Source organism: Numida meleagris, chromosome 8 (genome assembly GCF_002078875.1).
Source record: "Numida meleagris isolate 19003 breed g44 Domestic line chromosome 8, NumMel1.0, whole genome shotgun sequence".
NCBI lineage: Eukaryota > Metazoa > Chordata > Aves > Galliformes > Numididae > Numida > Numida meleagris.
Window position 1 is genome coordinate 11,253,124 of NC_034416.1, and position 27,103 is coordinate 11,280,226.

At 46.1% G+C, this 27,103-nt stretch overlaps 1 long non-coding RNA gene across 2 annotated transcripts; it reads right to left on the reverse strand.

Moving 5' to 3' along the window:
• Positions 2,410 to 27,002, reverse strand: LOC110403469. 2 transcript variants are annotated; one of them, XR_002441682.1, is made up of 5 exons: positions 23,985 to 27,002; positions 13,066 to 13,153; positions 12,782 to 12,963; positions 8,584 to 8,681; positions 2,410 to 5,459 (listed from the first exon to the last, which is right to left on the reverse strand). It is a non-coding gene; the product is annotated as an uncharacterized LOC110403469 (long non-coding RNA). The 2 variants fall into 2 exon arrangements; XR_002441681.1 differs by lacking the exon at positions 2,410 to 5,459 and adding an exon at positions 5,518 to 8,473.

Consider the following 27,103-nt stretch of genomic DNA (forward strand, 5'->3'; position numbering starts at 1 on the left):
CCCAGTCCTGGCACTTTTCCCACCAGGCAGCCCTTGGACCTGATCTCCCTTGGGCAGACCTCATGGAGGGGCTGAGAACCTCCCCCAAGCAGAGCATGGTGGTGGGAGCCATTGGCTTGAGTCAGAGAAGAGTGGCGGAGGCAGGAGTTTGGGGGAGCCAGAGGGTGGGAAGTAGGAGGGAGGTGGTGTGTGTGTACGTGGGGGTGGAATCTATGTGCAGAAAGCAGCCAAGTGGCAGCTTACCCTGTTAAATATTAATCATCTCTGCTTCTGCAATTTCGGCAATGCGTCTAGGCCCACCACTGCTGAATATTTCATTAACACCACTCACTTCCAACTGCACTTCTCCCACTTTTCTTTCTCCCATAGACCCCTCTCCCATCTCTGCCCCACATCGCATTCCCCTACCATTGCCAGTCCCAGTTATGGCCGTGATGCCCATCCTCTAACCCTGCATTCTTTAACCCCAGTGGTGAGCACTAGCAAGGCCCTGGTCCATCCACAGCCCACTGATCATGGCGTCCTTGCAGAGAGAGAGCAGCTAGGCTGTTAAGGGGAAGGAAGATCATCAACTCCACTGGGAAAAAAATATAAGTGCGCATCAACAAGTCCGTGCTAAATAATACATGAGGCAGGTCAGGGCAGAAATGCTGACTCTGGGCTGGGAGCTTTTTAAACCAAGTAGTCTATGTTTCTTCATCACTGGCTTGCTCTGTGTGAGTACTTTTGGAGTGCAGTCATATGTGCTAGGGTGAGCTTTGTTGAGTCCGAGCAATTTTCACCTCAGGCTCCTAATTACAGCTTCCTCTTGCCTGCTTCTGGCCGCCAACAGAGGCCTACATGGTGTGCTTGGATGGCTGCAACTGGACAAGACGATGGCAGGAATTGGGATGAGAGAAGGATTGTGCAGGAGACACAAGGGCCCAGTAGGAAAATACAAAGTGACTGAAAGATGATGTGCTGGTGCTCTAATCCGGACTTGATGGGTCAGGTTTAACCCTGTATTCTCCCAAGACACAGGTACTTCTGACCTAATGCCAATGATGGTAGTGATGTCTGGGATGAGATTAAGTAGCATTGACCCTGGACTTCTACTGATTGTGGTTCAAAATGAAACTTGCCCTCCATGAGGTTGGTAAGAAATAAATACTCCGTCCCAGTATAGAGACCAAGAAAGCAAGGTTGGAAGTCTTTAGTCAAACAGATACCAAAACATTGGCTGAGAAGTGCGACAGTGACAGTGACATTTGGGAAGAGGAGAAAGTGTTAGCAAGGTCAACAAACTCCACCACAGGTGACGATGAGGACTTTATTCCACAGCTCCTCCTAGATCCTCCAAAGGGATTCATAGAATCCACAAACTTGCTCGAGCAGGCAGATTGGACTCCAGAGGTCACTCCCAACCCTTACAATTCTGTGATTCTATGATTCTGTGAATTACAGAATGGTTTGTGTTGGAAGGGACCTTAAATGTCATCTACTTCCTCCCCTGCCACGTGCAGGGACACTTTCTTCTTCCAGGTTGCTCAAATCCCCATCCAACCTGGCAATGAAGTCATTCATTCCATCCATTCCATTACAACCCAGTCTTGCCCTCCACAGAGCTAGTTAAGTTGTAGGACCAAGGAGAGAAGTGATATTTATTCTTCCTACCCCACATATGATAGGAGGAGAAGGGAGAGGAGAGGGAAGAACTGCCCCTGAACCACCTAGGCCATTACTTCTTCCCATTCAATTCAGGTTTAAATATTTGTAATATCCCATTGTAATTTTGATGAGGTGGGGGAAAAAAAAAGAAGTTGATCTGGGTCCAGACTGTCTCTTCCTATGATGCATACAGGTATCTAGCTGGTAGATGGAGATTTCTTACATGGGTGTTGTAATAGGAACAGATTCACAACCTCTTGCTCCAAGACACAGCAAACTAGTAAGAAAAAAAAGAGCCTGACATCCTTAGGCAAGACAAGGAGGCTCTGGGACTCAGAAGCCCTTTTTCAAGGAATTATCAACCAAAGGCCGAAAACAAACATGCCTTATTGAACTTCGTCATCTTAATTAACTGAACAGACTAAAAGAAAAAAAGTAAGGTGGGAAGGGTATTGGCCGTGGAGGAGCTGGTCATGGTGGGATACCTCTGTTCTCACTGAATCAGCTGGGTGAGAATCTTTTAATCTGAATGGAACCCCTCTTCTTCCTAAAGCTTAATCAGCTACCATGGTATGTATACTGATGCCACTGCTGATTCTGTATGACAGTTAACTACCTACTTAGAGAAAGACACTCAGGCACTGGCCAGGCATTAGTCATTCCTCTTCCAGCTAGGGAAAGTGCAAATCCCAGGCAAATTTCAATGCTCTTATCTGTCAAGAACAAAAAATAAGATTTTGATCAATAGCTCGGGAATGCCTTAAGCCAATGCTGTGTTTGTTGCAAGAGAGGATTTTCTACACAGATCTCACTGGGGGATCAAGTTATTCCTTTTGTGTAATATATTAAATAAAATGTGCACTGGAGAAGTCACTTGGAAATATTGAATGAGATAACTTCATCTGATTAACGTAGCATGCTTTCTTTCCCCCTTTTTATTAAAAATTCACAAGGCTTCCCATCCCTTATCTCAATTAAGCAACTTGTTTGTCAGGATTATTTGTTACGCATTTTCATAAACATTTGATGAATTATATGCAAACATCTCACTAATGTATTAACAAGACTGAGGTTTTAATTACACAACACTCAAGGAAAACAGGCTTTAGGCTCCTCCAGAGAAGTTAATTGTGCTTCCTTATATGCCTGTGCATTGCAACAGAAATTTTCCTCTGGGGGAAATCACATTGCACTCCACAGTGGCAACGTATGGACACAGGCTCTGCTAGTACAAGCTGGTCCAGCGTCACTGAGTTCAACCACTTCATGAGCTTTTGCTGAAAGAATGCAACTTCAGCTCAAACAGTGAGAGTGAGGAGTTGGGAGGTGATACAGTCCATTTTATGCCAGTTCTTATGCGTTTGTCACACAGAGGTGGGATTTTCAAGGCACTGACTAACAAATTTGCATCAGAGTTATGCTTGGTCCCTCTCCTCAGACTTCTCTGTTTGAGGACCAGGAACGTCTCAGACCATCTGCTCTGCAAATTTGCTACACCCTGCCTGCTATACAGTTACTGTAGAGATCTACACACAACGGTCAGTAACTTCTGCAGATGATCAGGAGGTTGCACGGGGAGGTGGTGGAGTCACCAACTCTAGAGGTGTTCAAGGAAAGTGTAGATGTTGCATTGAGTGACGTGTCCACAGCAAGTCCAGCAGGCAATTTGGGTGAAGCTCAAAACCAGGCAAAGAAAAAGTGGTTGTCCAGATCCAACATGTCAAGAATTGAACAAGTGAAGCCTGAGATAGTGGTCTGACCAGGACATCATGGTCAATGTGTCTTGGAGTACCCAGACCTCATGCTGGTGATGTATTATTCCTTACTTTGCAATCCACCTGTATGCTGAGACTGATTAAAGAACTGTAGGTGGAAACCTGGACTTGTCCAAGTCAGTGTTTGCTGTTGTTATGGTGAGATCAGCTGCTTTGCTCCAACTCCAACCTGGGTTCTCTTCAATTTTTTGAGACTTGACAGCTGGCTGTTTGCAAGGAACACCCACAGTGTGGCAGTCCAATGTACATCCATATTGCCTTTCCAGTTGCCAGCGACAATCTAAGCAATGGGCCATCTGTGTGGAGGACACACATGGCCAGGGAGTCAGCCATTAAAACAGACATTAACCCATTTCTGTGCACGTATTCATTAGAGGTTCCAGCATCTGTCCAGCTCCCTGCTAAGATGTGGGCCCTTAGAAAACCTCAGCACTGAAGTTTTCCTTCTAAAAAAGCCCAAGTCAAAATGAAAATACTTTTGCCAAATTGTTTGATTTTGATTTCCATTGGATTTAGAGTATTTGAAATCCTAAGAGTAATTCAGAAATTTCAGAAACTGCACTATGATATTAAATATTAATTGTGGTCTAATACTTGGAACAGCGTTATTTGTTCAATATGATTTCTTTCTATTTCTGTTGGAACACCTCATGTCGCAACACTTGGTAGTACTAATGACAGGTTGGGACATACGATATGACAGTACAGCTGCCTATCATTTCTTCTATTCTCAACATCTTAAAAGCTTCTGGTTTTATTTTTCATTTTTTTCCTTTTATAAATTGGAGTATTTGCCGTGTTTGATATCCTTGTTTTAGCCAGGCAACAATTTCAGATTTTTTTTTTTCCTAAAATCAGCTGCTACTCTAATTAGTGCAGAGTCCTTATCTCTTTTTCTCTTTTGGAAGTATTAAAACATCAAGCTGTTTCATTAGACCACTGACTGTTACTGCCTTTGATTAATAAAATAAAGTCAGCATGTAATGCTAATTAAAGTATTAGCCATTCATTGTTGTGTCATTTATTTTGTGACATATAAACAATAACAGGTCTTACAGGATTTGCCCTAGACTTCACTCACTTCCTCTGCAGGTCTGCTATGATAGTTCATGCATTTAATTCAATCACATCATTAAATTGAAGGAGCAAAAATTTAATGATATTAAATAAAACAGGGGAAAAAATAATTTTGAGACTTGGATTGCCTGGAAGAGGATACTCCTTTATTCTGGGCACAGCAAAACCAAGTTTTGAAATGCCTGAATTTTTCTGCAAAAGAACAATGAGTTTTAACCATGCAGGTGCTGATCCCACCAGTTGTGCCTTTGGATGTCGCCATCCCTCCGATGGCCAGGAGCATGGATGGAGAGGGGATAACCCGTCCCTCTGTCCCCCTGGCTGCTTCTTGCTGGGAAGGCCAGCATCCCACCCAGGCATGAGCCATATTTTTCTTTCACACTCCCAAAGTGTACCCATGGTAGCCAGTGAATACAAATCAAGGCAGTAGCGTTAATATTCTCACTACATTTAAATCTAACGGGCTTTTTTAATATTCAGAATCAAAGGCACTTCATCACCAGTAGATTTTTTCATACTTTTTTTTTTTTAAGAGCCCTGTGTCTCATTCCGCTCTTCCTCCTCCTCTTTTATTTTATTTTATTTTGAGCCAGGCTAAACCACCAGGGAAGGGCCGTGCCTATAAACAGATGCCACTCACAGAGGGTTTGGGAGGCCTTCCCGTCATTAGATGCTGCTGAACTTTGAACCTGCGACTGGGAGGCTGCGTTGGCGGTGAGGAGGAGGAGGAGGAGGCAGCAGGGATGAGGCCGGGGCGAAGGATGGGGGGAGCTTGACGGGGTCTCTCTGGTGAATTGCTGGCCTGCCCAGCACAGGAACGCTCAGGACTTCAAATCCGCTCCAGTCACTTTGAAGCTTCTCTCTCTTAATCTCTCTTTCTCTCCCTCTCTCTCTTCGTCTTTTTCCCCCCTTGCATCTATGAATCATTCATGGCTTTTTTTTTTTTCCCCTCAGAGGTTCCTTAAAAAAAAAAGAAAGAGAAAGAAGAAAAAGGGAGAAAAAAATAAACACACACGCTCACACAAAGCCCTGTGTTTATGTTCCTATTGCTCCGCGTAGCTTATTATCACCAATGTTGAACAAATTACTTACACGATGTCTATGCTGTGCTGCCTTCCCTCAGAGTGATGATCGTGATGGGGCTGGTGATTTTGTTTTAAATGTTAATGTACAGTGGGGCAACACGTTCAATGTAAATACATGGTGAGCAGCATTTATGTGGTGCATTGAAAAGAGCTCGGCCCTAGCGCAGGAGTTAACCAGCACAGGGTGAATTTACACATAGATTGTCAAGAAGCCAGAGGAGGGATTTGGGTGTCAGAAACGCTTTTTTTGCTTTACAACAACCCACATGCTCCTCTGGACGGGGTTCAGTGATTTTTTGGGGGAGCGTGTAAGTTTCACTGCAGTAGTCGATGGGAATAATGGGATTTCTAGTCTTGAAAAATTTCTAGTCTAGGAAAAAATTCTTCTCAGAAAGAGTGGTGAGGCACTGGAAGAGGCTTAAGAAATGTGGAGATGTGTCAATGAGGGACAGGGTTAGTGGGCATGGTGGTAATGGGCTGATGGTTGGATTATGTGATCTTGGAGGTCTCTCCAACCTTAATGATTCTGTGAAAATCAAGATGGCTAGAGCCACCCCAAATCCTACTTGGGACCCATCTTGGAATTCTCTAGCATACACAAAGCCAAGCCAGGCCAGTGAGTGTGCTAACACATGCATAGTCTGACTTTGAGTACAAATCGGGTTGGCTGAAAACCCAGAGTCTCTATCAGGGTATGATAATGAGCCCAGCAAATGGGGATGCTTCACTCAGATAGTCAAGGGCTGGCTCAAGTATTGAGGTCCAGGTTGGGCAGAAAACAAAACAAGAAATAGCAAAGAGAATTTGCAGAGGGCTGGAGACCCTCCGTGGGAGGATGGTGGGACCAGAGATGATGAGCTTGGGCATTCACAAGGATGCAGCAGGGCTAGATGTGCTCAACTGATGCTGCTCACAGGTCTGAAGAACAAAAATGTATCAGATCTATCGGAAATAGCTGTCTTTCAGAAACACCACTATCTGTCTGAAGGCAGCAAACTAAACACAAATGCCTATCACAATCCTACAAGACTTGCTCATACCCCTGTATCTCATTCATGTCCCATACACTTCCCAACTCTGCTCTCTTTTATATATAATCCTCCCAGGTAACTAGTAATAGGATGAGAGGGAATGGCCTTCAGTTATGCCAGGGGAGGCTTAGATTGGATATTAGGAAAAATTTGTTCTTAGATAGAGCAGTAATGCAGTGGCACAGGCTGCCCAGGTAGGTGGTGGAGTCACTGTCCCTGAAGGTGTTCAGGGAGATATGGCACTGAGGGACATGGTTAGTGGGGATGGGTTGATGGTGGGACTTGATGATCTTAGAGATCTTTTCCAGTCTTAAAGATTCTTTGATTCTAAGGCCATGGATTGCTAATGAAATTATATTAAACTCATGGAGCCAAAGGAAATTTGTCATTTGGAAGGTGGGGAAGCTGAGGCAGGAAGGGTGGATATGGGTTGCCCAATACCACTGGGTGGCTAAAGGGGAGTCAGCTCTCCATCTCGGTGCCATTGCTGAGAAGCAAGGAATAGAGGCTTTACTGCATTTGGAAAGAAATTCAGTGAGTATACTCGGCTTTCCTGAGCTCCTGGAAGACCTAGACAGACTGATGTGGGGTTAATGCCACTGGATTGGGATTTTAAAATGCAGGGGGCTTTGTGCAACACTTCTTCCACCCCCAAAAATTGGACTTGGCAGCAGCTACGTCCTAATGCACTTAAGCATCCAGCTAACTTTGAGCTTTCTGCTTCTGAAGCTGGGGCAGTTTTGTAGATATTTGCTTAATGATGTCTCCAAAGGGCGAGAAGAGCACTCGCTGTCACTGTGTGCCTCCCCATCACTTTTACCACCCCAGAGGGTAGGTTGGTGTAGTCCCATTTCTAGAATGAAGCCCAGTCTAGGTTAAGTGGTTTATCCATTCTGACACAGGGAATCCATGGATGAGACAAGACTTGAACCCATATCCCCTACTCTGAGCACACCTCTGGGTCACAGGGGAAAGAGACTCTTACCAACCCCTGCAAATATCACCAAAGGCTTTTCATTTTTATTTTCTGAGTAACATAAGGACTCTTGCATTTCCACTCTGTTCAGACCTCAAAAGCAAAATCTTTTCCCAGCCCAGCAGAGCCAGCACTTTACACAGAGGTTTTATTAGATGAGATTTATGACCTATTTAATATGTCAAAAAATAAACAGCTTTGGTATTAATAATAAATATTTAGGGCTCATTCCAGCTGTTCATGCGCAGCTCTGCAATATACTATTTACCATTGATTTTTGTTTTCCAGGAAAATATTTCTACCAGTGCCATGTTTTGGATATCCCTTGTCTTTATTCTGTTTATTCTTTATGTGCAACAAAACACATTTTCTAAGATGTTTAGGGCAACAAGTTAACCTGCTGATATGGGACACCCTAAATGCTCCATCGCTGGAAGCTAGAAAAACATCAGAATGGTTGCTTCTAAATACACAATTTTCTTTTTCTTTTGCTGAAATAGAAGTGATTTACCTTTTTCAGCATCACCCTGAGACAGGGCTTAGGCTATATCTGCTGGACACCAGGGCTCACAAGGAGCACTGTGAGTGAGCTGCTGAGTCTGGGATCTGATCTGGACTCCAACAGCATCTTCCATCACTACACTAACATCTCCCCTTTTAACTCCCCAGCGGAGCCTGACCAACTGCTGGGAGCGACAACCCCGCAGCCCACACGAGCATCACTGGAGCGCTTTTAATCGCAGCCTCCAAAGAGAAAGCCCTGCTCTTCCCCAGCCATCTGCCAGCGCCCGCTCCGATTGCTGGACGCAGCGACGGAGGGACGGATGGACAGAGCCTCCCGCTGCGGGCAGAGCGGGGCACCAGCTGCACAGCCTGGGAGCACTGGGGGGAGGGAGAACAAAAGTGCTGTTTGTCTTCGCCCCAGAAATTGGCAAAAAAGGCTTTTTGAGGTATTCAGGAAGATTAAAAAAAACTAATTTTCTTAGACTTACTTATATCAGGGCTAGGCTCACAGCTCCAGCATTGTATTTTCCAGAGATACTGATGCTCAAAGAAGACGCAGGCAAAAAACAGCTTCCAGCATCCATGCCTTGGGAGATAAAACCACATCAGAGGGAGAACATGCATGGGTTTAAACACCAGAATTAAGGGGACACTCCTCAGACTTACCCACTCCTTGTAGAGAGCCAGTAAATACACGAACAGCACGTGTAAAAGCATTAGATCTTCCCAAGCTATTGATTTCTGACTTTCATTCCCCGACTCGTTAGCTTCGGATCAGGCAGCTTAATCCGACTTGATTCTCAGATCTGAGGCTGGAGGATTTGAATAAAAGTGGCCTCCCCAGCCCTAATGGGCAATCTGCATGCCTCCAGGGACCAGAGGATTGCTGGCAGCTTGTATGGCATCGGGAAGGAAATCCGTACCTGTGGGTCTGCCAGGGTGAGGAACCTCCCAGGCACAAGCGGGGTCAAAGGCAGGCTTTGGAAGCGAAGCCTCAAGTTCAAGGGCAGAAGGGACCCTGAACTTGTCCGTTGGCTTCCAGAAGCCAACAAGTCCTGCTGGCACCCATCATGAGCAATTAGACATAGTTTTTTTGTTAATTTGCTCAAAAGAGAAGGAAATAGACCAAAATACAGCCTATTTCTTTCCGTTTCTGTGGAATACAGCTGTTTTAGACCAAGCCCAGACCCATAACCAAGTCTGCTGAACTTTCAGGCAAGTGGCATTCAGATGACTGGCTCTTTTCCTAAGTAATTAATTCCCACCCTTTGTGCTTCAGTTTCTCCATCCAAAAATGAGTTGCACCCATGGGTTCTCCGTTTGCTATGAGACCATGAGAACTGCCCCGTGAGGCTCATACTGCACATTTTGCATCAGCAAGCCATGTTCTTGCATGGCTCAGGGCCACCAAGCATGCCCACACCCGAGGCATGCTCTCACCCTACATGGGCACAAGGGAGATTTTGCCCAGAGAGGCAGTGGATGCCCCATCCCTGGAGACATTCAAGGTCAGGCTGGACCAGGCTCTGAGCACATGACTGAGCTGTAGGTGCTCCTGCTCATTGAAAGGGTGTTGGAGGGATGGCCATTAAGGGTCCCTTCCAACACAAATGATTCTATGACTTTCCTCCGCTCCTAGGTTTTAACCCAGCATCTGTGTAACTGATATCTATTAACTCAAACACTTCTGGATAAGGAGAAGCTGTTGTCCTCTCCCTCTATCCAGGAATATCTGCATCCCTTCCCCACCAGCTTTCAATTATTTAATTTTCCCCCTCCTGCCCCAGCATCTGAAAACCAAGCATCTTAAATACAAATCACCTCCAAATCATTACGTGCAGGACCTTTCAGCCCTCTTCAGAGCAGTGGGCTGTGAGTAATGAGCTCTGCTGAGAGTTTGCTGGATTTCACATACAACAGATGTAAAAGATGGGGCTGAAGGAGGGGGAGGGAAGGCAGGAGAAGGAAGGAAGGCTGCTTCAGCAGAGACAAAATATTTGGCACCTTTTCCTTCATCTGTAGCTGACAGAGAAGGTACAGGTCTCCTGGGACTGGATGGTGAAAAAACAAGTAAGGTACAACCTGAAATTTTAGCCCTGAGCCCACCAGGTGTTCAAATATCTCTCCGGTGTTGAGGTCCCACCCTGGACCTTGCCCCCAGGAGGCTTGGAACAAGTCCTAGTCCCCTTGGAGTTGTCCTCTCCCAGCTGCTGCAGCATGGGACAGGGAGAAGTGGCCGCAGATAGACTCCAGGCAGTGCAGAGATGGGCAATCCCTGAGCTCACCTCAGTAAGTCACCCCACCTGTCATGGATACCCCAGTGACTGGGTGCCTTTCACGCAACTTCTCCCTCTGATACAGAGTCATGTGGTTTGGATGAGGGCTAATGGTAGAAGAGAACTACCCTCCCCTTCCTGCCTGGGGAAAGGTAGGGATGGAGGTGAAGGGGGGGAGGAAAAAATGAGAGCAAACCCTTTTGCCACAGACTTCAAAGTCATCGTCAGCAGGAGCCTTCGAAACAGTTTAAGTACAAAATGAATTGTTTTAATATTTAATCAGGCTATAATAGGCCCAGAGATCCCAGTGGAGATAGTTTGCAGTAGAAAGGATGTCCAAACCGAGCATCCCCCACTCCAGAAGGGACAGTAGTCCTGTAGGAGCCCCAATCCCAATATGCAAGGACAAGCCCCTCTCCCTTCGACACTGCTCAGCACCTGGGACTGACTCCCACCTACTCATCTGATGTGGTCCAGGGGCCTTGGGATCATAACCACACACTTCCCCTAGAGGATAGCGATTTAATCCTCTGATAAGTTCAGAATAAGTTCCAGACCCGTCCCCTCACCATAACACCCTTCCAGGACAGTCACATCCCCTTCAGCTACCACATTCCCTTTCCCTGCAGCTTTGTGGGTGCAGATCCCTTTTTGACTCTTTGAACAGTCTAGTTCCATGGCCATCATTCAAGTCATGCTGGAGCTTCTCCAACTCATCCTGGGGCAGAGCTCAAACATATCTGCACATGGATGGTCTTCAAGGATGAAGACCAAACTGCATGAAGAACCAACACCAGCATTTACTGGCTTTGGAGGCTCCATAGCCCATCTCACCCTCTTCCTGTACATCGTTCCCTACTGTTCTACAGAGGAAAGGCACCCAAGGAAGATGCAATACCATCCAGAGCAAGTACCAACCTTCAGGAATAATAGATGCTAGTAATCCAAGCACAAAAACGTACAGGGTTTGATTTGTTTCCTCAAACACAAAAACTCTATAGGATTGGCACAACTAATGATGCTGTACAGCCCTGATTGCCATACTGCCTTGGAGAAGCCAGAGGACTGTAGAAGCCAGGCAGATGTGAGCTGGGCAAGTAGAGGAGAAGGTGTTGCCAACTGCTCTCAAATAACATCCTGGGGTCAGGCTGGGTCCAGGATTAAGTCCTCAAACCCAGTGTGGATATAAAGGGATAACAGGGCTTCCCTACAGACTGCCTGGATTATGGTGGCAGGATTGCTTTGGAGGCTGCTAGATTTGGAAGAGGAGAACATAGAAAAGCAGCCAGTCTCAGCATCCCTTGGAATAGGGACACATTCCTAAACTGCCCTGCACTGGCTTGGTCCCAGCATAGGAACCAAGCCAATTGGTGTCATCATCTCCAGAAGTGATGCTTGGAGAGCTCAGAGACAGCTCAAAATGCTCTCCATGCCCCCTCACAGCCAGAGGTCTGCAGCTTATCAGAGGAGGTTTTCCTTCAATAAAAAGCCCAGGACACAAAGGCAGGATTCAGCTCTGGTCCTGCTGCATGACCCCCAGTAGCAACACATGATGGTAGGGATGCCAAGGGACAGCTAGTACTGGAAAGTTGCTTTCAGTCACCAAGAGCACACAGACTGTACTGGTCCCCTCACTCTTGCTGGAACTGGAGCAACAACTTCTGGCTCTGGAGGGCAGCGCTCACTGTGCTTAGGGTTGCCTTGTCACCTGCAAGCCTCTTGGGTGCTCCAGGAATAGGCATCAAGGCTCAATTTTGCAGTTAGAGAGCAAGCATGGGGCCCTACAGTGGCCTTTCCAAGGTGCCCCAGAGGAAATGAGCCCCTAGTCAGATCACTCCCAGTTAGCTCTTCAGCATGATCCTTGTAGGAGAACTCAACAACATGCTCCATCAAGCAGCTGGAAATCTCCCGTTTAAATTATCCCAGTTTGGAAGGCTCACTTAAAAGACTGAGCATAGAATCAGCTCCTGTGCATCAGCTCTCAGCATGCAGCAAGCTCTGCTCTGGGTAGAAGCCGCTAGATATTCATACGAAAGCCACTAGCAGGCTTAGGATGTGATAAAGCAACCGCATTCTGACTAAAGCAGAGCTCTGCTCACTGTTACAGCTTTTTGAATCTTGCCACCACTATGGCAGCGAGTGATGGGTTCCACATACAGCAGTGGTCAGGTGGGAGCTAGCATCTGGTAGGGAAGTACAGGAAAGGGTGCTGCTTTCACCTCAAGCAGCTTTGGTGAGTGCATCTCAATGTGAGCTCATCACAGTGTGAGCAGTGTCATAGGCTCAGTCCCTGCCCTGTTGCTCAAGGCTGGAAGGACCTGCCACCACTTCTGCCTCCCAGCAGTGTCAGGCAAGTACATAGATGTGAAGAGTTTGTATTGAGATAGTCAATGACTTTACTACTTCCTACCTTGGCATATGAGCAGGTTATGCACTGCACTAGGAACTGGGATCCCTGCAGGCAGGAGAATCAGAGCGTAGCCACAGCGAGCAGCAGCATCCAGAAGGACCAGAGATGCTGGTGTAGCTCCATTATCTACTGCAGAAGTGACAAGGCCCCAGGAAAGCAGCGCTGCATAGGCATGCCGATAGCTACAATAGAAAGAGGCAGTTATGCATTTCCACTGCCTTCAGAAGAGGGATCTCAACTATCCAAAAATAAAACACCTTCCCCAGAAGGGGGGCCCGACTTACTATTTGCTACTTCTCGGGGAATCCCCAGAGTTATCCCACTGAGGGGCAGTCTGGTCAAGCCGTACAGGAGGCTGCTGTGAGAAGGATCCTGGGGAAAAATAAATAAGCTTAAAACCATTATCAATCAGGGTTATGCTTCCATTAGTGACCTAGAGAATCCTCTGCCCAGAAGCAGCCTTTGCCTCGCAGGTATCGAGTTACTGCAGTTTAGCGCTCAGTAACCTGCTGGATGTAATAAATAACTCTGGTGGTAGATTCGGGACCATTAAACATGTTGAGTTATTTTTACAGCATCTCGTATAGGAAGGAGGAGGCGGGGGGGGGGAAAGTATTCCAAACTCCATTGGCAGAAACGGAGCGACATCTTTAATCACTTTCCTACCAGCACCATCTTCTGGCCGACACCAGCCCCTCGCCCTGAGGCTGGGAGTGGGCAGCTGAGGCTGCAAGAGTGAGTTTACTCCTGGTGGCTTTGGTAGCACACACCGAACTGTGTGCCCAGTGCCCAACAGCATCAAGGTCACAGCAATCAGCTGCAGTGCAGGTCAGAGCCCCTCACGAACATTTCCCCAACATGCTGTTCAGGTTTGTAGCTCTGTGGTCCGAATTCCCCACTCTGGTAATGCTGGGAGGAGCCTTGGAGAAGCCAGCCAGAATGCCCAGGAATAACACTTCCACATGCTTGGCCAAGGGACACTTTGTCACCAGCAGGAGCCGAACATCAGGGCCGGGGCTGTTCCATGAGGACCTGCTTCTGACCCACAACAGCGCTCCTGTTATTTGCAAACTCTACTTTCAGACCACACAGCCCCGACACCAGATATTGCAAGGCAGCTATGCAATATCCCTAACCCTTCCCCAGACAGCCCTTCATCCAGGGATGGATGCTATTATCTCACCATTGTGCTTATTAAGGAAACAGGCTGTGAAGATGTGTTTCCATGGGGAAAAGCTCCTTCCCTCTTCTTGGGTAGAAGCCTCTCCTTTTCCCTGGGATGATCGCAGTGGCAGCAGCCCCAAAGCTCCACATGGCCACAAAGTCAGCCCCCAGGAGGTGGCAGCAGCCAGCAAGGAGCATACCCAGCCCTGACCAGGAATCAGACCTTGTCCCCTGCTCCTAGATCCACCGTGAACAAATCACACTACAACCCAAGAGACCAATGCAAGGTTTAAGCTGCCAACAGAACAACTGGTTTGACTTAATTTTTGCTTTCTAATCCTCTTAATTGGGAAAATCTATTTTGCCTCTCACTCCAGAGTGATTTTTCCCCAAGGTATACCCATTTCTTCCTGGCTTTCAGTAAGTTTTCCCATATCCTGCTGTCTACAGAAGCAAGTCCCCATGGGATCTTCCTTCCCACCTGCACACAGGTCTGTAACCACCATGGGTTCACTGCATCTCTGCCACCCAGCTCTCTCCAGTCAGAAAGTTGGCAGGGATCTGAACAAGGATGCAGATTAGCATTAGCATCTGTGATTAACTGTGCAATTAGCAGCCATTTCCTCCCCATTATCCCTGTTTGAGATGCTACATGTGTCAATTGTGAGTAAGAGGCCAAGAGCCAAGGAAGGAGGCTGGTTGTCAAAAAGAAGCCTGGCCTCATTTTTCTTCTTAAATCCCACAGAGGCAGGCTGTCCATCCCTTACCCCTCCACACCACGAGGCTGTGATGTTTCACTCATGGATCAGACAGGTCTGCCAAAAGGGACCTTCTCTGTCACCAGTGCTACCCAGTGACATGGGACACAAAGACTCTCTCTCCACCTCCTGCTTGTATTCCTGGTCACCACTGACCCTGGGAAAGGCCAAGAAACACTCCCTTATTTACAGCTCAGAAAACACAGTTTATTTTCTCTTCTACATCATTTTACCCTTCAGGAAGTCCATTCTTGGCAAGACCAAAAATAGCCACCTGAACAAGGTGGTGGCCAAAGCACTCAAGTTGGGGCCAAAACAAGCAGCGACAACCTCCAAATAGCTCCAGCAGCAACCCACATCCTAAAGGGGAGGGAAGGCCTCCTTGTTCATCCATCGCTCAGGTTCCCACCAAGAAGGAGTTTTTCCCACTTCATGGGAAAGGGAGAGCAGGAGTCATCCCACATTCTGTCCTTTGACTTGGTGCCTGGTGTTCCTGGCACAGCAGTTGATCCCTGAGGGGCCCAACCATGCTCTGTGCACTTTCCAGACCTGCTGTCCTTCAGCTCAGTGTTACATTCAGAAGGCTTTACTTTCATCCCTCCCTCCCTCCCAGCCTCATCACTTTGCCAAGGACATCCCCACAAGGGTCCTCTGCCAGTTCCTTCATGGCTCCTCAGCATAAATATCAAGTTGGTGCAGACACTCTGAATGACATGAGCAATAGCAGCAACCACTTTCAGCTTCTCACCATGCCCATGCAGGGAACACATGCTTGAACTAAACAGCTGTCACTTTGGAGCAGCAGCTGATAGCAGGTGAAGACTCCTGAGTGCCTCACCCACAGTAGGAATCTAAGGGCCCACTTAATCCTAGCGCCAGCTGCCACAGGTGCTAGCAGGTCTTATGTACACCAGCTTGGACTGGTTATTCTCTTCGGAAATTCTGAACACCACCTGTTCTGGCTTTGGTACAAAGTGATGCTTTTTTCTTTTTTCTTTTAATCCCTGTCAACTTCTTTGGATATGCCTGATCTTGGTTTGGGATCTAAGGAGCCTGATGCTACGGTATCACATTCATGAGTTAGGGAGAGAAAGGCATGAGCAGAAAGGCCAAATACTTACAGCTATGATTGGGTTGTGGGCAGCCACCCAGGAGACCCTGGCTGAGCATGAGGCTGGACCAGATTGTCTCCAGAGATCTCTTCCAATCTCAATTATTATTGAGATGGCAATTATGACATGAGAGGCATCCATGCCACGGCAGGACACCAGAGAAAAGCAGTTTCTAAGAAGGCAAGAAGAGAAGAAAGGCAAACAGAGTTGTAACACGGCTTCACCACTGCTCATACCCCACGTGTGGACACTCTCCCAGTACACCACATATCAACGCACTATATAGACATCAGAACTTACAGCAGTCCAAGTCCATCTGTGCCAACGACCTCATATCTCATATCTCTCTGTACAGACAAGGCAGGATATGAGCAAACCAGTAGCTCTGAAAGAAGTTACACTCCGGATAAATGTTCTGGAGAATGAACTAATGAATTCCAAAAAGTCTTTTCTTCTCTCCAGTTCACTGACACATCAAAGCAAGATGCTCATGCCCTGCCAACAAAGCTGAGATAACCCTTACAGACCACTGCACTTTCAAGGAGGGCTTGGGGTGACATTATTTCACTTGAGCTCTGGCTTCTGCATTTTTCCTTCCCATCACATGGCTGTGGCCCACTGAGGTGCTTCGGCTCATTCCCTTATTTTGCCCCAAAGCTCCCAGCTGCTCCTACAAGAGAGCTGATGCAAAACAAGATGTTCAGCAGCATTACTGGAGAACACAGTAAGAATCATGAAAAACCACTTAATTACTGTAACAAAAGCTGAAGAGACACTGACCAAGCAGATTTGAGCTTGGCAATATCTTCCTTAACCCTTGGGGCTGCTGACAGAAAGGGTTCTGGGCAGAGAGATCCCGGTTTGGGCTCTCTGTGTTTTAGAGCAGAAGGTTAATTAGGTAGCAGGGTAATGAGGAATCATTAAGTCTGCCCGCACCATGCTGTTAGCATAACAAGAGCAGACCAAGAAGGGTAAAGTTTGAATTCTTGTTTTCCCATTGCCTTCAATTAACCTTTCAGTGCTTTTGCAGCACTCCAGGCCCCAGAGATGGGTTCTGGGTGCCTCTCAGAGGCTGTTAATTAGCAGGACGCAGAGATAAACTTTTAAGTAACTGGCGTGATCACAGTGCCCTTTGGCCACAAAAAAATAAACAGGAAGGACCCACCTTACCCTTGGCACAATACCACTGCTCCATCATAGTCTAGGAGGGTGAATTAGACTCCTAGGTTTTCATTCAAATTATTATCCTACACTAGCTTTCTATTCCTGAAATAGGAAGAGCCAGGAGCTCTTCTCAGCCCAGAGGACCTCCACCACAGAGGTGTTCTGCATCTTGCAGCATGGATGGTGCAGGATGCCAAAAACTGGAGGATGGGTGGTTTGCAGGCAGGAAAAGGCGCATATAACTTTATTTCAAGCACAGATAATTGTTTGTCTGTGGGCCTTCTTGAGTCTGGGGATTGCCTACAGGACAGTTCACTGCTGCTGAGCTACCCTTAATTAAGGAGCAAGGTTAGGATCTTAACTTAGATACTGAAAGCTAAGCGATGTCAATGACAATTATCACAGAATGGCTTAGGTTAGAAGAGGTATTAAAGATCATCAAGCTTCAACCTCCTTGCTGTGCGCTGGTTACCAGCCACTAGATCAGGCTGCCCAGGGCTCCATCCAACCTGGCCTAGAACATCTGCGGGACATATCTGAATAGCAAACATCCCAGGGAGTCATGGTGTGAAAGCTCTTATCTACCACATGGTGAGAACTGCCTGGACATGACTGGAAAGTGTGTTGGAGGATGCAACTATACGGGATGGAAAACAGGCACCTAGCTGAAGAGTTTCAGTTGAGCACACTTATGTCTCAAACTGAAGCAGAATCCAGCATCAGTCACTTGTCAAAAACAAATTCATATAGGAATGTATTAAATATAGTACAGCACACAAGATAGAGGAAAGATTTCTCCCTACTCAGCTTCAGCAAAACCTCACCCAACTCTGGAAATCAGAGTGTAAGGAAAGATAGATGGGGATTTACAGCAAAGAGACAAAAGAGGCTGGAAAGTCCAGGCCTTTTCATTTCTTTGATAAGACTCCTGGCTCAGTGTAAGAAGAAAATATTTGTTTTCTATAGCTGTTTTTTTGCAGCACCAAGACACCCTTTTGCCACTTGATCTTCACATTATCTGCTTTGTGTCTCTCTGTTGACACTCTGTTCTTCTCCCAGCTTTGGTCTACATCCAGATCAGTGGCAAGACTCCCATAGCATCCCAGTTCTCCAGATGAGCTCCTTCCTTTGCAGAGGCTGTCAACTCCCTGACAGGAGGTTGTAGCGAGTTGGGTGTCAGCCTCTTCTCCCAGGTAACAGTGACAGTACAAGAGGTAATGGCCTTAAGTGGAGCCAGGGGAGGTTCAGGTTGGTTATTAGGAAAAATGTCTTCTCCAAAAGAGCGGTGAGGGATTGGCACAGGCTGCACAGGGAGATGGTGGAGTCACCATCCCTGGAGGTGTTCAAGAAAAGGGTCCATGTAGCACTGATGGACATAGTTCAGAGACGTCGCAGGCATGTATTGACAGTTGGAATAAGATGATCTTAGACTTCTTTTCCAACCCTACTGATTCTACGATTCTAACAGAGTACACGTAGTTCACACCTGCCAGCAAACTAGTGTTTTCAGGGCCCATGGTGCACTGAGAGGTGAAAAGACATCTCAGCATAAAGGGACCTTGATCACTATGCGCTAAGCAGATTAACAGACATAATCAGTGACTGACAGTATGTTACTTTTCTGTCTCAAATCTCAGACATTTATGAGTGTCAAATGAGAAGCATCCACAAGAAAAGCCTTCTCCTCATCACTTCACAGTAGAGAGAAACATGGAGCCCTCCAAAACAAACAAACAAAAAAAAAAAAACATGATTTCCTTCTCTAACTCTCCTTGTGGAGAGTTAAAGGACCAGAGACAGGCTTCCCAAGACAGGATGTCTCCAGTGTCACCACCCTCTCAGCTCCACCAATCCAGCTGCATGGCCTGTGGTGAGGCCCTGCACTGGGGTAACGCCCTGCAGTCACATGCACTGCTTGTGACCCAGCAGCCCTATGGGACGTGCAGCCCTCCACAGAGCCCCAGTGTCTCCTCCACACAGAGAGGCTATTGAGAAGCCTCACATGAAACGAGTCACTCCTAATACATATGACTGGCTTTTCTCTCGAGGCCATCCTTGATTTACAAGGCATCTCCTTTTGTGTCATTCTTTCCCTTCCCATTATTAATATTAACCCAGCTCAACTCCAACAGGATGAAAACCTCCTTTGCACTCTTCCATGTACCCACGTCACTTGACTCACCCTCCCAGGTCTGCAGGCAAATTCCACATTGCCTCTCTCAGCACATCCCCTCCCACATGAGGCATCTCCATGCCAGCTATAAAGCTGTGTGGGATACCACAAGGACCTGGAGGCTAGTGACACGAGCTTCAGGAATGGAACTCAACTTCAACGGAACTGGCATCTGCTAATGAACTGAAGAGGACCTTGGGTCTATTATAGAATATTTAAATGGATTCTTCAGTGGATGAATGTATTTTTAACTGACAATCAATTTGTAAATCTAGTTTTGTGCATGTATTCTAATTGGTTTTTTTGTTTGTTTTTTTTTTTTTTTTTTACACTTCTTCCAGAACTACCTTGCAGCAGAAAGCAATGACTCATGGGGGCAAAATGATTAATGCCAACTTTCTGCTCTCTTGATCCATTTTGAAGACATCAATTTCAAGTACTCAGTGCCTGGCCCAAAGACAACAGTCACACAACACAGAGGAGGGCTGCCTATCCGCAAGCCAAAGATTTCCCAATAGCACGATTCCCTCACAAGGACCAAAGTGCATTTTCCATAGAACGGCCTGGTTTGAAAAGGACCTCAAAGATCATAGAGTTTCAACCCCTCTGCTGAGTGCAGGGTTGCCAACCACTAGACCAGGCTGCCCAGAGCCACGTCCAGCCTGGGCTTGAATGCCTCCAGGGACAGGGCATCACATTCCATCCCTGATCCAACTGGCTCTCTAGGATGGCTCTCCCACCAGCAGAGCTCAGGGCAATCAAACAAAGCCTCCTCCACATCTCTGTGGCCATGTACTGCAGACATCTCAATAAAAGTGTCAGGTCAATAAAAGGGTCAGATCAACAAAAGGGCCTTCTGACAGTGGAGATTTCCAAGGGCGGAGATCACTCAGTGTTCTCTGATAGCATTCATGAGCTTGTTTTTCTTCCAGCAACATCAAAAGTGAAGGCCTTAGGCTCTTTCCAACACCTTCAGTTTTGACTCACTGTTGGACATGAGAACCAAATCTCTGACTACAAGAAAATAGCCTCCATCAGATGTTAAGGGGCGGTGATACACACTTGCGCTTTCCTCCGCCTTCTGCTAGTCCCGGTTTCCCTTGCTGGCTATGGGGCTTTTTGCACTTCACCTTCCCCAGTTTCACCACTGGTAAACAGCCAGCTAACGCTGCCTATCTGCAAGCTGCAGCAAGGCGGGTGGTATGTAGGGAATCACATCAGTCTTGCTCTCCCCATAATTTTAAGGATTCTAAATTACATCTTGTTTACCCAATCCATCTCCCACTGCGTTTCCTCATTCCCATTTCCTGGAAGGGTCATCAGTACTCCAGGAAGATGAAGGCTGTGCTGATGGCTCTTGGAGAAGAGGCCATCAATCTTCATGTAATTAACTTCAGGGGCAATAACCAGTTATCCAAACTTTTCTCAGAAGCTTGGTAAGCAAAGTTAATAGAAGGAGTCTAAAAGAAACTGGGAAATACTCCAAAGAAATTACTACTGAGTTTTGTGTGCTGCAGCTGCCATTGCTCTTCTGCTGGCATTGTCCCGCCAAAGCCATCAGGGATGTACACCAGGTGATCAGTTGGATCTAGGGATCCCTCTGGGGGCTTTGCATGAAATGAGGGATCTATCCACTGTCTGTATCAACAAGTACTAGGACTCATCCTTATTTAAATGAACTTTATTACCCCAAGAAGACTATTCCACAAGTCAAAATATTCACATCCTGCACAGGTTCTCTAGCTGGAATACTCAGATTTCCAAAAAATATGACAATAATCACATTCAAGCAAGAAAACTCAAATCCACTTTCATTTCCTTTGAAATTAATAGAATTAACACATACACATTATTTACAGGCTACAGCAATTACAGAGGGCAGGAAAGTTTGCCTGATTCCATGGAGCTCTATGATATTGTCAGTTTTAAATGGAATATCCAGAATTCAGCCAAAGAGCTGGTAAAAGGGAATGAATATATTATTTACCTCATCCTTATTCACCTCATCCTTGTCAACACAGTAGCCCACTTTTACTCACAGTTGTTATCTGCTTCCAATGGAGGTTCTTTGAGACCTTCCCAAAACTGCTCAGGAAAACACCTAGTGATGTTCAAAGCTCAGATGAAAATTACCAGCAAAAGTAACATCAGTGTGCATTGCATGTAGCACACCTGGCTGGCCCAGGAAAGCTCAGAAGCTGAAGCTCATATGATACCCCCATCACACTCATTTACAAACTCTCAGATCAGTTATAGACCAATCTGCAAAATGCTATGGGAAAAACAGTTCCATGCTCACTTGGAATAATGAGGACTTTTCTGCCAAGAGCTCAAACAGCGCAGCACCAGAACTCCAGGGTGATATTATGTAAGTTAAAATCATCTCCCATTTCAATAGCAGATCCTAAAGGGTAAACCAAACTTGCACATCTTCACTGTTTCACCGTGAGGATCCAAAGCGTTCTTTTTCATCTATCTACAGAAACCTTTCTCCCCCTCCTATTAGTGTCATTAAACGTGCTACGTAGACTTTTGCAGAGTACTTCAGCCTCCTCAACTCTACTCACCCTAAAAATCAGACCCAGCAGGGGAGCACAGCTTTGGGGATGCCCAGAGAAGAGGCTGCTGTGGGCTGCATTCCGAATGGATGAAGGCTTCCAGGGGTAAATATACATATATATATTCACAAGGCCAATCACACACAAAATGAGCTGTAAGTTTCTCTCCACCTTCCCAGGAAAAAGAAAAACTGAAATAGTCATTATTTACTTCTATTGACAGGAAACTACTGTCAGGGGGCTTTTTGTGTGTGCGCTAGAAGTCCCCTCCCCATCAAGGTTGGGATCAGCATTGTCCCATCACACTGGTTTCAGCAATACCTTAGCACTACAGAGTTATTCCCAAGCCCAGTGGCTGTTAATCAGGGCCTTACTTTAAGGCATCTGAAGATGACAGCCTTGTGCATGCCACAGGTTCCACTTCATCCAGAGTCAGGCAGGAAGTCACACACACACACACAGCCTGAGCTGTGACACTGGGACATAACGGCCAGCCTTCAAAGAGAAGGAGCTGGCAAGCACTCCTTGCTCCTCATGGCCACTGTCATGAAACTCCCGGTGACTCAGAAGGCAGTACTGCAAACCCTCTGTCATCCCCAGCCTGCTTGACTTCAGTTGGTCCCAGCTGATAAGAACATTACAAGCAAAAAAAAAAACCCAACACCAAAGTGCAGGGTCAGTGCAGGCTCGTGGGAACAGCAGGAATCTGGCTTTGCAGCACAGAGATGCTTTTTGAGGCATCCCCTCCTCCAACAGGAAGGAAAAATCCCAGCACCCCATGTGCTTTAAACAAGGTTATTCCTCCTCACACCCATCCTGATGGCTGGAAAGGGACATGGTTGTGGGCACAAGGGCAGATGCAAACACTCATTTACTGCTTTTCTGCCCTCTGCAATGGAGCATACTGCAGAGTTTGGTGGGGACCAGCCTGGAATTGTTGGAGGATTTGTAGGGTGGGGTCCACGTAAGGTTCTCCTTGAGCAGCTGCAGGTCAGGGATGGGGATCATTGACAAAGATCTGAGGAAGTGAGGCTTTTGTCCCAGTGCTTCAAAGCTATCCCAAGCCAATGGGGCATCTCTTCCAGAAGAAGAGAAGTGGGCAGCATGTAGGACAGGTGTTGCTGCCACCGTTTGCTCTCTTTACAATCCATCACTGAAGTAATTGCATCAATGGTTAAAAACAGATTAATATCAGCCTGGGGAGAGCAAAGAATATGACAAAGGTCAAAGATCATTAGCACCAGAGCATCTTGCAAGAATGAAAACATTCACAGAAGCATCCCTGGGAAGTGCCAGAGCTGTGCTCCGGGACTCCAAACCTCTCAGGCAAAAGGGAGAGAGCAAAGCAAATGCTGGCAGTAAGGTTTGAAGAAAACAGTCAGCAATGAAGGCACAGCTTTTTTTCTTTATTTATTTTCTTTTCTCCTATAGTAACCCTGAAGACATCAACAGTTCGGAAACCAATTCCCAAACTAACATCAGCATTCCTAATGCCCCAGCACCAAAGGCAAGCCTTCCTGGAGGATCACTGAACAAAAACACACCACACTTGTAAATCAGATGAGAACAGGCCTCACAAAAGCAGGAAGATTTGTCTCTCACATCCCTAGGGTAGTATATTCCCAAATGATTTGTTCATGCAAGTCCTCTGCATTCTCCTCTCCTGAATGCTTTGCCTCTTCATATTCCTGATGCACTGTCTCTGAGCTCCGTTATTCGAGTCCCTGAAGAGCCCCAGCACACCTGACACTTGTAGGTGTACCCTCTCCTCCAGGCCCATTACTTCCTGCAGTACACTCCTGGCAACAGGGATAATGCAGACTCACACTTCATAGGATACCACTTTGAGCAAGATAAAAAGCAAGTAGGGTGCCTATGGCTAATTAGCAGAATTAATTATCATCAGTTTTAAAGTGACATTGACTGAATTATATTGCTTCCCATAGGCAAGTTAACTCTTCATCACATCTCTTTTGGAGTGGAGCATTAGAGCAGATGAGGACACAATGGAGGTAGAGCAGGAGGGCAGAATCTGCAGAAGGGGACACAGAGACAACCACAGCACTGTGACTGGGCAAGAAGGTAAAGGAAGTAGGACAGAAGAGCTGAGATGATGGGAAGGAGCTGGAACACACACCAAGGTTGTCACTGTGGCCAACCTCCACTAAGGAGACAAGTTCTTCCCATGCATACTCACACTCAACCATAACAAAGGACTGCTGCCACAAGGACACATCCCATCCCACCCTTAGGGCGCCACAAGATAACTATTACCTGTTCCAGAGTACCTGAGCAGAGCAGGACTCAGCAGTCAGGTTCAACCAAAAGCCCAAATCTTGTCAGCTCACGGTGACAAGGCACATCCCAAGTCCAAGCCATGGGTCACAGCCCAGCAGAGCCAACGGTTAGGACCAAACCAGAGAGCAGCCCTATAGGCTGAACTGAAATAGGTGCTACAGCTGAAATGGGCTATGGGGGTGTGTGGAGGTCTCAGGTGAGGCTGTTCAGGGCTATTAAGACCAATTAATGCCACCAGTATCCTGACACCCACCTCCAGACTAAGCCTGAATGCATGCTAGGGTACCTAGATATGTTCATTTTGTAGGTGGGTCAATATGTTTGTGTGCATTCCTATAATAGAGGCTGTAAGCTGAACCTCTCCAATGATTCTTGCAGCTATTTCTCAACTCTACAACCACGCTTACATTATCTGATTCCTCTAACATAAGATCACACAGAAACAGCACAATTTTAGGGAACAGTCCCAAGATTATTCTACCTGCAGGTTAAATCCAGTGATTGAATCCTGAAACAGAAGCGATTATTTTTATTTACCAATGCCTTATGACTGTTGTTCTAGTGGCTTTGCCTAGAAAGTCATCAATCTGTTTCCACAATTCCTCAAATTGTGCATGTTGGCCCTAATGTTACTGCTCAGAGATGGTCCCAACTTGATATCCTGAAACTTGATTGCCATTCATTTAACTGTGGACTGGCCTCTTCCATCATAGTAGCATGCTCTTGGTTGCACTTATTCACAAGACTTTTGCTATGATGTAAGAAATTCATGCTACGTAGGTTGTATCTATAAGCCCTTTCTATTGTGAATATCAAATATTGCCATATTTGAGGACCACATGGGCAGGAATTGATAAGGTTATGGGAAAGAGCAGAGGCTCTCAAGGTAGATGAATACTAGCTGATCTAAAGCCTGTGCTAAGAGGAACCAGGGGATGTTAAAGAGGATGAGCACTGGCCAAGTCAAAGGGACAAATCAGGTGCTCGAGACTACATTTGGGTTAAAATATTTTTTTTTTCCTTATCTTAACTTTTTTCATGGAAAATAAACTGTAGAAACCATGGAAGTTTGGCTGCAGAGATACATTTTCACAGTGTATCCTTCCAACAACTCACAAACCAAAAGCAAAAGCTGCATGTTCTTTCCTGTGATATGATTAAGCCACTGTATTTCATTTCTCCACAGATTTGTATTTTTCTCACAAAAGATGACTAAAGCATCAGCAGGAGACACTGATGGACAGATGACAAACTTCAGCAGGATCTCATACACATGCTCTGTCAATGACTTGAGAACGTGTCTGGTTTCCAAACCTTAGCCCCAAGCTGCAGACATCAATCCTCCAGGCTTACAGGTAGTATGAAGACAAAATATCAGTCGTCTTCTAGTATATCACCAAGGATTTCAGCAAGGATATCAGCATTTCTGAGCTATGGTTCCCCTGAGCTAGCCAGCCTTGCCAAGCCACCTTCTGTGCTGCTTGCACAGGAATCTGTTCAGCCCAATGACAGCAGAAAATAAAATTAATTGCACTCAATATGTCACCTTTTAAATGGAAGGATAGTTCGTGTCAGGCATGAAGCCTGCATGATGCTGCGTTGCTCCTTGCTGCTAAGTAGAATCATTGCTTAATTAAGAAGTAGGATCTTAATTCTGGTCATTTAAGTGACACTTAACATCAGCCTTGAAATCAATTTTGTCTCAAGGTCACTAGTTGATTGTACAAGAAGATTGCTGTTTTCCTGGGGGTCTCCAAAGGGGTCTGGAGCCATCCTTTGTTTCCAGCAGAACAGAAAGTCCCATTCATCCCTCTGTCACATGCCAAAACATGACTATCCCAGAATAGGGCTGCAGGATACTTACCCAGTGGGGTCGAGAGGAGAGGTGCCACATGGACTCGTGTATTCTGAGAGGAGGAAATGCTGCAGCCCTCCAAAAAGGCCAAAAAGTCAAAGGAAGCGGTGACTGACACGCCATGACTTCTGCCCTAGGCTGAGATGAGCTGTTTGAGATGCATATTTTCTGATCAGCCTGAGGAGCATAAATGTGCAGAGGGATGGATTCACTCAGGGAATGATGAGAGGTCACCACAAGGGCACCAGCAGGTAGGGAAACTTTTTGGTCCCACACTGGCCAAGACAGAAGGGCCAACTTTTGTGTCAGGAACATCTGCCAGGGTATGGAAATACTTCACTGAGGTCCAGTGAAAAGGAACATCTCAGTGAGGAATAATCTAAGATGAGATGAGCAAGGAAGAATGAAGCAGAAGAAAAGAAAGAAAAGTGACTGAATCTAGCAACTATATGGCAACGTCAGCAGAGAAAGTGAGAAGCGGGATCCTCAGGCAGACTCCAGAAGCAGCCTCTACCCCCTGCAATAGTATAAAGTGATTTTTAAGTAAAACATTCAACTTAAAACCAAAAGCTAAGCAAGCAAAAATAGATTCCTCAGCACATAATCCCTGTTGCTTCTGGTATCTGAGCTGGTGAGACCAAAGCTGGTGAGACCAAGGGAAACGTCATCTCCCTGCAGTGCAAGCAGTGCCAAGACTAGAGAAGCCACAGAGAGATGGTGGGTGATAGATTCTCTAATTTGGGATGCTTAACAGGATGAAGAGAAGAGAATCTAAAGGGAAGTTTTGTTCTCTCTTCTGAGGAGGTGTCAACTCTGATGCATCAGAGTAAGCAGTAAATAAAGATGTTAACTTCTCTATGGATTATCCACAGCTCTGATTCATGAAAGCTGCAAGGAATCATGGAAATGATTCAGCGGGAAAACACAGATAATTTGTTTCCATACCAAAAAAGAATAAAGTTCCCAACAACAAATGTAGATTATCTCTACCCTAGTTACAACTCTTGACCACTGAGAAAAGCGAGGCTGGTCAAATTCTCAGTGGCATCTTTGGCCAAATCTCAAGACGAAAGGGAGTTTCCTTCCAAGTCTAATCCATTCTTGTGACTGGATCCACTCAGAAAAAAAGGCTGTAACAGCATACACATACAAAAACATTCTGTTCTGAACTTTTGCAGCTCTCCCATAAGTAGCAGAGCTCCTACACAAAATTATTCATGATGCCCTTGAAAATGGGTGA